This window comes from Lepidochelys olivacea (assembly GCF_965140295.1).
Source record: "Lepidochelys olivacea isolate rLepOli2 genome assembly, chromosome: 11".
NCBI lineage: Eukaryota > Metazoa > Chordata > Testudines > Cheloniidae > Lepidochelys > Lepidochelys olivacea.
The window spans coordinates 18,045,914-18,058,264 of NC_140421.1; the positions used below are offsets into that span (position 1 = coordinate 18,045,914).

The 12,351-nt window shown below is 39.3% G+C and overlaps 1 protein-coding gene across 5 annotated transcripts in view; it reads left to right on the plus strand.

Annotated features, from left to right (window-relative positions):
* MGAT5 (alpha-1,6-mannosylglycoprotein 6-beta-N-acetylglucosaminyltransferase) overlaps positions 1 to 12,351 on the plus strand; it is a 327,724-nt gene that overhangs the window by 148,508 nt on the left and 166,865 nt on the right. For 2 of the 5 annotated variants that reach the window (XM_084643160.1, XM_084643161.1), the window contains one exon: positions 11,135 to 11,187. The exons of the other annotated variants lie outside the window; for them this stretch is intronic. The gene's annotated coding sequence lies outside the window, so the exon portion shown is untranslated. The remainder of the gene's footprint in view (positions 1 to 11,134; positions 11,188 to 12,351) is intronic. 5 annotated transcript variants of the gene reach the window in all.

Consider the following 12,351-nt stretch of genomic DNA (forward strand, 5'->3'; position numbering starts at 1 on the left):
AATTTGCAGTTTCATGCAATTTTTCAGTGATGGGATTGTCTTCCAGGACACCTCAGTTTTTATTTTTTTTTAACAAAAGTTAATGTTATATAGAAATGTCTTTAGGAAATTTTAAATAAAACCCAATACCAACAATTCTGTTTAGATTTAAACATTTCCCTCTAGTATTCAGTGCACACATTGACAGATTGTTTTAGTGCATGAAAATGACTGTTTTCATTATCTGAGCTGAGAGAGAAGCAGAAAATGAAGAAAGAGCATAACTTTTTTAAAGTTATGATCTGATTTTTAAAGATTTTGTTTTTAATAAGCTTAGGGTTTTAAAGTGACACAGAATTTTTAAAAATAGACTTTTAATTTGACGATTCTCAAAAATCTCAGAAGTTTGTGCTCCTTAATGTATATATGTTTGGTTATTTTAAAATTAAAGCATCAAAAAGAAAAGGAGTACTTGTGGCACCTTAGAGACTAACCAATTTATTTGAGCATAAGCTGAAGTGAGCTACAGCTCACTTCATATCTCACGAAAGCTTATGCTCAAATAAATTGGTTAGTCTCTAAGGTGCCACAATTACTTCTTTTCTTTTTGCGAATACAGACTAACACGGCTGTTACTCTGAAACCTTAAAACATCAAGACTGCTTTTTGTAAAGTAAGTCTCATTCTTAGACTGACTTATGGCTTTTGGGACACCCAGATGGCTATATTAACTGATAACATTTATACTTTTAATTTTTTTTTAAATTGGATTTCAACATAAATAATTTCTTATTGTTTAAAATCAGATAGCTGGTACCAAAATTAATCAGTTAAACCTTAACATCCTTGTGAGGTAGATGGTATTATTCTAATTTCACAAATCAGCAAACTGAAACACAGAGAAGTGACTACAACAGGATTATAAAATGAGTCAGAGAGCCAGGAACTTCTTTACTCTTACTGCTCCTGAAGAAGTAAGGAGTGATGGTAGTTGCAGGCTTACTCAAGCAATTTATTTCCAGTTAGTACTCTCAGCACATGTTGTTTGTCATGGGATCTTGTCTCCTCTTGTGTGCAGTGTTGTAGCCCATTAAAGTAATTTGGACCTATGCATTTTCCTTAAAGGGAGACTAGACGCCTATATGATGTCTGTACATTCTCTTCATTTGCTCATCTGAGATGCAAGTAGTCAGAAGTTTTCTTTCCTTCCTTTTTTCACTTTTCTAAGGAAAATTGCTTAGCAGTTCCTGTGATCTTTAATCAACTGTATAGAGACCTGGGGACATTTTAATGTACCTTCTCCTCTCAGAAAGCTGTCTATTTTGGCCAATGAATGTCAAGGAATGGAAACAGACTCCTGCTCCTACTGGGTGGGTAAATCTGCTGCAGTCTGCAAAGGGTAAATCATTTTTTGGATTTGTCTTCTAATCTTTTACTTCTTACCTTCACTGTGACCTGTATTCGTCAGATCCCCTGAGGCTGGCATTGTTACTGAGTGTGGCAACAGCTGTGCAATGCTAATGAGCTTCAGGAAAATGGAACAGTTGTCTGTGGTTGCTGCAACCCTTACAGCGTCTTTATCAGCCTTGTTATATGTTAGGAAGGCCACTTCTCCCCATGCAGTATTGGTTGTATTATAAAAATAGTGACGGATACTGCCTGCAGAAAGCAACTGATTAGCATCTTGGATTAAAAAACTTGGCTCTAATATATAATTTACTAAACATAGTACAGGACTGCAGGATTCAGAGTCAATGCAATGACTCTGTTAACTCTTTAGGTTTGGGGGTTTGACTCTCTTTGACCCATAAGCTAATGTGGTTTGAGCTACTTACTCCCAAAGGTTTGGTGCACGCTTTCTTACCGCCCAACTCCTCAATATTTCTAATGTGCCTGTTGCTTGTAGTAGCCAAGTGCCAAGTTAGATTATACAAGAGTTCTGTCCAGAAGGTCAGTTATTTTTCCATCCTACCTTTGGACCATATCTTTCTTGCTATCTATTTTTTGGGGGCAATGCTGTGTAGAAGAGGCAAGTTAGGAGGCAATTTATTCAGTATAATTAATCCTTTTTCCTATTCTCAGATGGTTTGTGAACTGATCACAATTTTCCTGAATCTGGTTTATTCATATTAACTATAATCATTTACCAGAAAAAAATAGTTTATGGGTTATCCACAAATAGGGTATTATGGTTATTCACTGTGATTGATCACATGATATAGTTCTGTTCCCTGACTGGAAGACAAACTATATCAGAAGAAAGAAAAGGAGTACTTGTGGCGCCTTAGAGACTAATAAATTTATTGGAGCATAAGCTTTTGTGAGCTACAGCTCACTTCATCAGAATGAATGAATGCATCCAATGAAGTGAGCTGTAGCTCACGAAAGCTTATGCTCAAATAAATTTGTTAGTCTCTAAGGTGTCACAAGTACTCCTTTTCTTTTTGTGGATACAGACTAACATGGCTGCTACTCTGAAATATATCAGAAGAGTGAATAGCTAATATTCTTTCTTATGTACTCTTGTTTGCATACAAGTATGGATTTATCTAAGAATAGCAGGTCATAACAAACGTTCAACAAAAAAGCTGGACTCTGAATGTTCTGTAAAAATGAACCAAAAGAAGCACAAATATACGAACAAATGCAATAATGGGTCAGATTTCACAAATATATTTGTGAATGCTTTTTCCCATATGTATGTGTGTGCATGAGATGCAGTGTATAGCGTCTATCAATATATATCCCAGTATAAATACATGAACATAGGGTTACTCATTTAAACTTAACCCATGTCTACACTGGCAGCACTGTGTAGGTACAGGCACTACATGTGTAGCTAAATGCCACACTGTCCACCCTGTGGTGTGTACCTACACATGGCAGTGAAAGGCTCCAGCAGCAGGTAGGCAGCAGAATACTACCCTGAAAAAACAGGGAGAGGCTTGGATGTGTAGAGGCCTGTACATAGCCTAAAGTTCTGACATGTCTTTACTTGCCTAAGCAGTGCCTCATCATCTACCCTACTGTTTGTACATGTGCTTGGGGGGCATGCAGTGTATGTACTCTATATGCCACTGCAAGAGATGTGCGGTGTAGACATACCTTTATGTACATAATGACTTGATCCTGCCTGCATTGCACATACAGGGTCCTTTCCGCACCCTACTCCACCCCCATAAATTCTTCTTTGAGTTTATTTGTAATGCTAACCTGTGCTTGTGCATGTATGCCTGAGGGTAGGTATGGGCCCAGTGCATATTAAGATTATATTTAACAATATAACTTGCAACTTAAATATTCCATGCGTAAATCCAGGTTCCACTGAAGTCAGTAGCAAAACTCTGACTTCACTGGAGCCATGCTTTTCCCCTATGTACAATATGGACAAATTATGGTTGCATTAAGAACCTTAATGTTTGCATTTCCTGGCCTTTGAGTGATTACAATTGTAACTGTAACATTAAACTGTCTTAAATGTGAGCACTTAATATGTCAGCAACAGAGTGGTTTGGTTTTGTTTTTTTAATGGAGAAGTAGTTGAACAGATGTCAATCAAGCATATCTTTAGACTTCCTTTTTTCTAAAATTCAACTTTGAGCTGAGACCAAGCATGAAGACATACAAGTGACAGGAATGTTTCAGAAAGTTGTGAATGTGTAGTTCTTACGCTAAGCTTCTAGTAGGTAGTTTAACTTTAACTATACTATAGTGCTTACCCTGAAGGAAATGCATAGCTCTTTTTATTATTACAAGTGCTAAGTATCTTTTATATTGCATGAGGGTTAGGACTATTCACATGAATAAGTGTTGGAAGGATCAAAATCTTAGGGGCTTATTTTCAGAGGTGCTAACTGCCCACAGGTCTGCATTTCTGTATAACAGGCCTTTAGGGCCAGATTTTTAAAGGTGTTTAGGTGTGGATAGGTGCCTAGTGAGTTTCAAAAGTGCTTAGATGTGTGTCTACCACTGACTTCAATAGGAATTAGGTGCTTTTGAAAATCCCACTATGCGCCTATCTGCATCTTAAATACTTTTAAAAATCTGGACCTTAGTATCTGTCATAGCAGTAGTTACCAGCAGTTAGCTATGTCATGGCTTCCATTATAAGCCCCAAGGTTATGCTGTCCTAATATAGCACAAAATGCTTTGGGCATGATGCTTGGCCTTAGACCAGAGGCGTTTTTAGTAGGAGAATTCTGTTCAGCTGTTTGAGTTATTGTAGAGTGGAAAAATACTTACGCTGCTCAAGAATAAATCCAAAGCAAATGAACAAAATTCCCTCAACCTTCCTTATAAATACTCCTTATTGAGAGGTAAGTCCTCTTCCAGGTTTAGGCGGAAAACATTTAAATCTAGTTATAAGTTACTCAGATTCACTTTTGAGCATGCTCAGTTGACATCTGAGACAATCCTAGGGCACGTCTACACATCAGTAAAAAACCTGTGGCACCAAATCTCAGAACTTAGATCAGCTGACTCAAACTCATGGGGCATAGGCTGCAGGGCTAAAAATTGCATTGTAGATGTAGCCCGAACATCTACCCTGCAATTTTTAGCCCCACTGCCCAAGTCCTGCGAGCCCAGGTCAGCTGACCCAGGCTAGTCATGGCTGTGCCACAAGTATTTTATTGAAGTTTAGATGTGAATCCCTAGAGCCTACTGCAGCCTTTTTATATTGCAGTATTCTGTATCCTTCCCAGTCTGACAGGCAGCTGCTGGCCATGATTGGCTGATGGAAGTTTCTTTTCTGTGTCTCCCATCCAAAGGTTGACCATGTTTAGTTTGTGAGTTGAAGGGCTCACATCTTCAGTCATGACCTGCAAATCTATCAGTTGGCCTTGAACTTTACAAAAAGAAAAGGAGTACTTGTGGCACCTTAGAGACTAACAAATTTATTTGAGCATACATAAGCTTTCGTGAGCTACAGCTCATTTCATCGGATGTAGCTCACAAAAGCTTATGTATGCTCAAATAAATTTGTTAGTCTCTAAGGTGCCACAAGTACTCCTTTTCTTTTTGCAAATACAGACTAACACGGTTGCTACTCTGAAACCTTTAATTTTACAGTATGCTTAGATTAACAACGCTTTATCCTCCACTCATTTGCTGTCTAGTTTGGACTAAGATATAAGATGCTGTTCGGTATTTTGTTCTGCTTCCCCTTTTTATCCCTCTCCCTGTATGTGCGTTAAATGTTACATTCTATTCTTTCCAGCTAAAATGTGGCCTTATAAAAGGAGAGTGCTTCACAGTATAGTTGGGACAGTCAGATTCTTGCTTCATCTTTCTTATCTGAAACCCAGTTCAAATACGAAGGTGATCTAGCTGCCTTCATATAGATCTGTAACCAGTAAGTGTCTGTCTTTCTGCAAGTTTTTTCCCTTTTAAATTACCTCTTCTCCAGTTAAAAACTGATGGTTGAATTGCATGCTCAGTATTAAAGTCTTGGTGGCATTGTTTTCTGTCTTTTATCTAGAAAGATTTCCACCTTTTGTGCTTAGTTGCATCTCACATTTTTTTTCTGGCTGTGCTTGAAAAGTGGCATAAGAGGCAAAGATTCTGCCCCAAGGCTCATGTAACTTCTGTCTTCATCCTCCCAAACCTGCTGTTCTGGAATCCCTTCACCCTGTGGGAATTCCATGGAGGTGGATGGAAAACTACTCTCTAAATCAGGGGTGGGCAAACTTTTTGGCCCGAGGGCCACATCGGGGTTGCAAAACTATATGGAGGGCCGGGTAGGGAAGGCTGTGTCTCCCCAAACAGCCTGGCCCCCACCCCATCTGCCCCCCTCAGAATCCCCCACCCATTCAACCCCCCCGACCGCCCCCTCCTGGGACCCCACCCCATATCTAACCTCCCCTTCTCCCTGTCCCCTGACTGCCCCGACCCCTGTCTACACCGCCGCCCCCTGACAGGCCCCCTGGGACTCCCACCCCTATCCAGCACCCGTCCCCCCTTCCCCCCTCCGCTCTCTGTCCCCTGACTGCCCCGCCCCCTAACAGGCCCCCCGGGACTCCCATGCCTATCCAGCCACCCCGTTCCCTGACTGCCCCCCCCTCCCCCGAACCTCTGCCCCATCCAACTGCCCCCTGTCCCCTGACTGACTCCCGGGACCACCCGCTCCCCGACCCCTTACCATGCCGGAGCCAGCCACGAAGCAGTGGGCCAGAGCGCTGGCGGCGTGGTGCGCTGAGGCTGCGGGGGAGGGGGGACAACAGGGAAGGGGCCAGGGGCTAGCCTGCCTGGCCAGGAGCTCAGGGGCCAGGCAGGACGGTCCCGCAGGCTGGATGTCGGCCGTAGTTTGCCCACCTCTGATCTAAATAGAAATTGTAGTGGTGGAAAAATAGAAAATCTTACAGTATACAGCAGGCTTTTATTTTAAAAATAAATTCACTTAAGCTGCATTAGATTCTGTGCCTGATTTTTGTTACTTTCAGAGTTATGCAACATTACATTAAAAAAATTAATTCCCTGTCATTGCTGTCGGGTGAAAATAGCAGTATATTTTACCAGGTTTTCTGAGAGGAAAAACATATTTTTCAGGAATACAACATATTCCTGCTCATCCTTGTGCTCTGAGAATGAATTACCTAAAGTTGATCATCACTGTTCTGCATTAACACCTTTTGGTGAGATTGTATGGTTGATACAACCAAAAATGTTTGGTTGATCTGCCTTTTTTATTATCCCTGATGTTTGTTCACGCAACAACCTGCAGCGTCATTTCAGTTTTCTAATACTAATTTTTGAGCTGCTCCGGAACTCCTGCAGGCCATGTTAGATTGTTGTTCTGCAGTCCTTCACTTAAAAAATAATAATAATTAGGAACCATTAAAGAGCCACACTGGAGTTGAAAATATAGTTTTAAAAAACAAATGCCCCATCAGTCTTGAAATACTACCCATATGGAGAGAGGCTATGTGTGAAAATAGGTGAGCAGATTTCACATCTAAACTTCCAGGATGGTGATAGTAAAAAGGTAAGTTAAAAATATCAAGCAGTATTCAATATAACAGTTGTACATAAATAGCATTTTTCACACACCAGATATAAATGTACTTTACATTAATAAGATGTACCTCACAAAACCCAGGTGAGAGGGAAATGTAAACATTTTACAGTTAGGGAAATGGATGCAGATAAGGGTCTGGTATTCAAAAGTTTTTAGCACCTGCACCTCCCATCAATTGCAGTTTGAGTTGTAGATGTGCATCATTATTTAAGATCTTGCCCTTGGTGACTTCCTCTGTATAAACGTGCTTTTGAAGATAGCTGATGTCCTAGAATATTTTAAACTATTTGTTACATCTTTTGATCATTCTCAGTTCTGCACAGGGTGAATAAAACTCAATGATTTAAAAAAAAATCCAATTTTTTTTATTTAAATCGGATTTTTTTATGAAGTGCTTTTTGAGGAAAAAACCTATCTAAAGATTGTTTTAATTAAGATACATTATAGCTCAAAGATATCTCATCATGGAATAGGGATTATAAATTCTAATTCTATAGTATGAGACAATATATTAATGTAATGTTTAAGAAAAATTTTGTAAATGAGTTTCAATAGTTTATGGATTAGGGACCAATTTTATGGGGTTCCAGGGGCTTCTGTATAGATTATTTAGGTTCATCTTTCTATCTACCCAATGGGACTCTGTGTGCTCAATCTAGAAGATACCATCAGAGATGCTTAGTTTTGCAGTTCTCAAACTGTGGATTTGCGTCTCTAGAGATAACATGCTTGTGAGAAATAACAGACCTCAATCATCCGTGTTGTCCCTCTACAAATTTGTGTATACAGAGTCAATCCCTTACCTCTCTCTAAAAGTGCAAAGTTTCAGAAAGTTCAATGAATAGAAGATTGTTGGAGGCGGAATAGAACTGGACAAGGAGAAGAAGTCTGGACATAAATGTGAGAAGGGAGGGGCAGGCAGTAATCTTGAGGTCTTTCTGAGTGTAGCCTTCATTGATTTGAGATCTACCATACCATTCTCTCACGAGAAGGGAAAACCTATAATGGCAGCAGGCCGTAAAAGAGACCCAGTTTGGGAATAAGAACCATTCAAGAAATATATGTTTGCTGATGATGTTTTAAAGTCCACTGGTGAACTGGTGGAAGTCACTTAAGCACTTGGATTCAGAAGCTGCTGATGTGATAATCTCACTTTAACAGCAGTAGCTTCTTCTGCTGATGTAGAAAGAATATTTTTTTCCTTTGGACTAATTCATTTCAAATTGAGAAATCGTTTGAGACCTGAAAAAGCAGGAAACGTTGTTTTTCTTTTCCAGATTATGAACAAACAGGGAAATGAAGGTGAAGACTACTGAGTTAGCTGCAGAAGCCAATATTTTAAGTTTAAAAGTGGGGAAAAAAAATACCCCCCTGAGTGATACAAGTTTCAGCGCTGTAAAGTGGCAGTGAAGACAGTGGTACAGCGCTGGGAGCTCTTCCCCTGGCAGAGGTGGTTTGATTACAGCACTGGGAGAGTTCTCTCCTGGCTCTGCGACTACACAGATGGTATTAAAGTGCTGCCATGGCAGCACTTTAATGTCAGCTGTGTAGACATACCCTAATAATTGACAGAAACGATTCTCATCTTTTTCCAAGTCCTGATGTTTTTACATTTTAGCATTAGTTGATCTGATGGTTAGTAATACTGGCATATAGGCGTCCAGTAAACCATTATTTACAGTTAATTTTACTTATTTTTCATGTTTGCCAGGAAACTGTTTCCTTATTGTGAGATATCATCTTGTGCCATCGACGTGTGACTTATCCCTTAAAGCAAGATTGCTGAAAGACATTTGACATTCATCTTATAGCAAACATTTTTATAATATAATCTTGTGTGTAAATGACATATTGTTGTCCTCTCTACTTGTGCCTCCTATTTCTCCCTTAGACCCTCTCTCTACATGTGCAGGGACACAACATGTGCCAGTAACAACTTTGTTAGTGGAAATATCATGCTTGGTTTCTGTAAAGAAGGTCTTCAGTTAAGGACTAGATAAATGTTTGCACAATACACTGTGTGTGAGAGTGAATGACACATACTCAGTGTGTGTAAATGAGGATCTAGTCCATAGATTTTAGCTAGTGTAAATCATCATCAGCTCCATTGAGGTTGAGAGCTACATAGTTTTAGGCCGGCTGAGGATCTGGCCGAAATATGCAAGCTTTATTTGTGTTTCATGTGTAAATGACATACTGGCTTTTTAAGAAAGACCTTTACAGGATTGACTCTAGTACCAAAGACATTATGTTCCTAACATTTCTCATTAACAATGAGTTTTTGTTGGTTGGTTTTGCTTCCAAAGGCAATAGAGATTTGAAAAATAGTCCTTTTCACTACCTTTTTCTAATATCTTGAGATGAGACAATGTCATATTCAGCTTAAAAGTGTTTATGTAGGGGTGCCAATAAATCGTTTTCTGCTTAGCAGAAAGCTAACTATCTGTATTTACAGTCTTGTCTATTGTACTTTTGGAACCTGATCTGTTAGTCATCACCAGTTGCCCTTCTTTTAGCTCCTGTTTCAACCTTAGGAGTTTCAAGGATTGTTAATGTCGTATTCATAGATTCCAAGGCCAAAAGGGACCATTATGATCATCTAATTTTATTTCCTGTATAACACAGGCCATAGAACTTCCCCAAAATAATAGAGCACATCTTTTAGAAAAACATCCAGTCTTGATTTAAAAATTGTCACTGATGGAGACTCCCATGACTCCATGGTAAATTGTTCCAATGGTTAATTTCCCTAACTGTTAAATTATGCTTTATTTCCAGTCTACATTTGTGTAGCTTCAGCGTCCAGCCATTGGATGATGCTATACCTTTCTCTGCCAGATTGAAGAGCCTATTATTAAATATTTGCTCCCCCTGTAGATACTTATAGATTGTAATCAAGTCACCCCTTAATCTTCTCTTTGTTAAGATAAATAGATTGAGCTCTTCTGAGTCTGTCACTGTAAGACAGGTTTTCTAATCCTATAACCATTTTTGTGGTGGTTCTCTGAACCCTATTCAATTTACCAACATCGTTCTTGAATTGTGGATACCAGAACTGGACACTCTATTCCAACAGCAGTCGTACCGGTGCCAAATACAAAAGTAAAATAACCTCTCTACTCCTACGTGAGATTCCCTTGTTTATGCATCCAAGGATCGCATTAGCACTTCTGGCCACAGCATCGCTCTGGGAGCTCATGTTCAGTTGATTATCCACCACAACTCCCAAATCTTTTTCATAGTCTCTGCTTCCCAGGATAGAGTCCCCCATCCTGTAAGTATGAACTACATTTTTTGGTTCCTAGAGGCATACATTTAGCTATATTAAAATGCGTATTGTTCGCTTGTGTCCAGCTTAGCAAGCAATCCAAATCAAATCACTCTGTATACTGTTTACCACTTCCCCAGTTTTTGGGTCATCTGTAAACTTTCAGTGATATTATGTTTTCTTCCAAGTCAATAAAAATGTTAACTAGCGTAGGACCAAGAACCAATCCCTGCGGGTTTCCACTATAAAGTAACCCATTTGATGGTGATTCTCTATCTACAATTACAATTTGAGACCTGTGAATTAGCAAGCTTCTCTAATCCATTTATTAGATGATGCCCTCTTTGATCTGTTTCCTTTGGGTCAGGATAGCTCTGTGCATTCAACTATTTCATTTACCCTGCTGTTGTCTAAATGTGTCTTGTCTGACAGGTAACTTTTGTTAAAAACATTTTTTATCTGCTTAATAAATGTCGTCTTTGCTTCCTTTTTGATTTCCACTGAATTGGGTTATTATCTCAGACCTCAGGGCGTGTGCTTCTCTTTTTTCTGCCAGATCTTTTAATTTCTTTTTCAGCTTGACACATTTATCCATCTTCCAGTCATTTTCAGCTCATCAGAGCTAATTTTTCCTTTTTTTTCTTGCTAGTCTTTTCTCTGCAACTTTCTTGTATATTTATTGCTATCCTGTGTTTGTGTCATGTATTGAGCCAGTGAAGCACTATAAGTTCTTACATATATTAAAAATGTGGGTCAGAATCTTGGCTCCCCACCCTCCAGCTTTTCTTGGACATGTTATTCATCCATAGCCTTAAATGCAAACACACACATATATAAACTCTCTCCTTTTTTTTGTGTTTTGTTTTGTGAAGGATCTCCTTAACTGAGATGGAGAGGTTTGCCCTAAACATGAAGAGAGTGCTAGGTAGGACTCAGCACCATGTATATCTATATGTAATTTCCTCTGCATGTGTGTTATATGTAGAGCTATGTAATTAATTTTCTAAGGAACTGCTCCCCTAGCCCCATGTAAATAGGAATGAAATTAAACTTCTTACATCTGAGGTGGAGAAGACCAGTATACAACTCAAACAATTTAAGACAATTCACAGTTTTTGAAGGAATTGATAAAATCATAGAAATTGGAGAAGAAACAAGAAAGCATATGCAGGGGGAAGATGAGAGGGTGACCTGACTCAGTGTCAGGGAAACAGAGAGAGGGATGGGACCTGAAGAGATGGGAGAAAGATAAGGAGTGAAGGAGACAAAAGTGCAAAATAGTACATTCAAAGTGTATTAAAACACTCTGCTGATATTTTCCATGTAAACAATTGCATTTGTTGCAGTACTGTGCTTGTAGACTGGAGGGGAGGTGGTCTAAGATGCTCACTGTGAAGAAGTGGTCCAGGCAATGAGAGTTGGAGACCCCCTGAGTTACAGTTGGAGACCACTCAAAAGTAATATGGTGTCTGATTAAAAGGAAACATGTTTGATAGGATAAAATTCCTATGTAAAATTCTCTAGCCCTGAGCCTCTTCCCCCACACCCAAACTGCTGCTGCTGGCTCAGGGGCTGCCCTGCTTGGGCAGCCTCTGAGTCAGCACCAGCTGCTGCAGAAGTCACTGAGGTTACTGAAAGTCATAGAATCTGTGACATACTTGCAGCCTTAGTTATTATATAAATATTGATGTTTACCAAAATATTAATATTTACTTTTGGAATGATGATGTAGGATGGACAGAGGTTTCTCTTTCAGCCTTGTGCAATAAAGTTCCTCTTGAGGAAACAAATCTTGAATTACAATATCAATAGCAATTAAAGCAACAGCCAAATACATTCCAGTGGGGAAGCCTCGGGCATTGCAGCATGGTCTGCCTCCAAAATACAGATGATCATAAAAAGGACTAAATGTGAATGAAATACGTTTTCATCTAATCCATTACTGTGGTCTTTATCAAGACCAAAAAGAAGAAATGGTTTTCTCAGGGCAAAAAACCCCCTGTTTTCCACCTTATCTAATGATACGAGAAAAGAGCCAGTGTAGGTGTAAGAGGAGGAGCATTGTTTGTCACGAATGGTATCAGAAGGG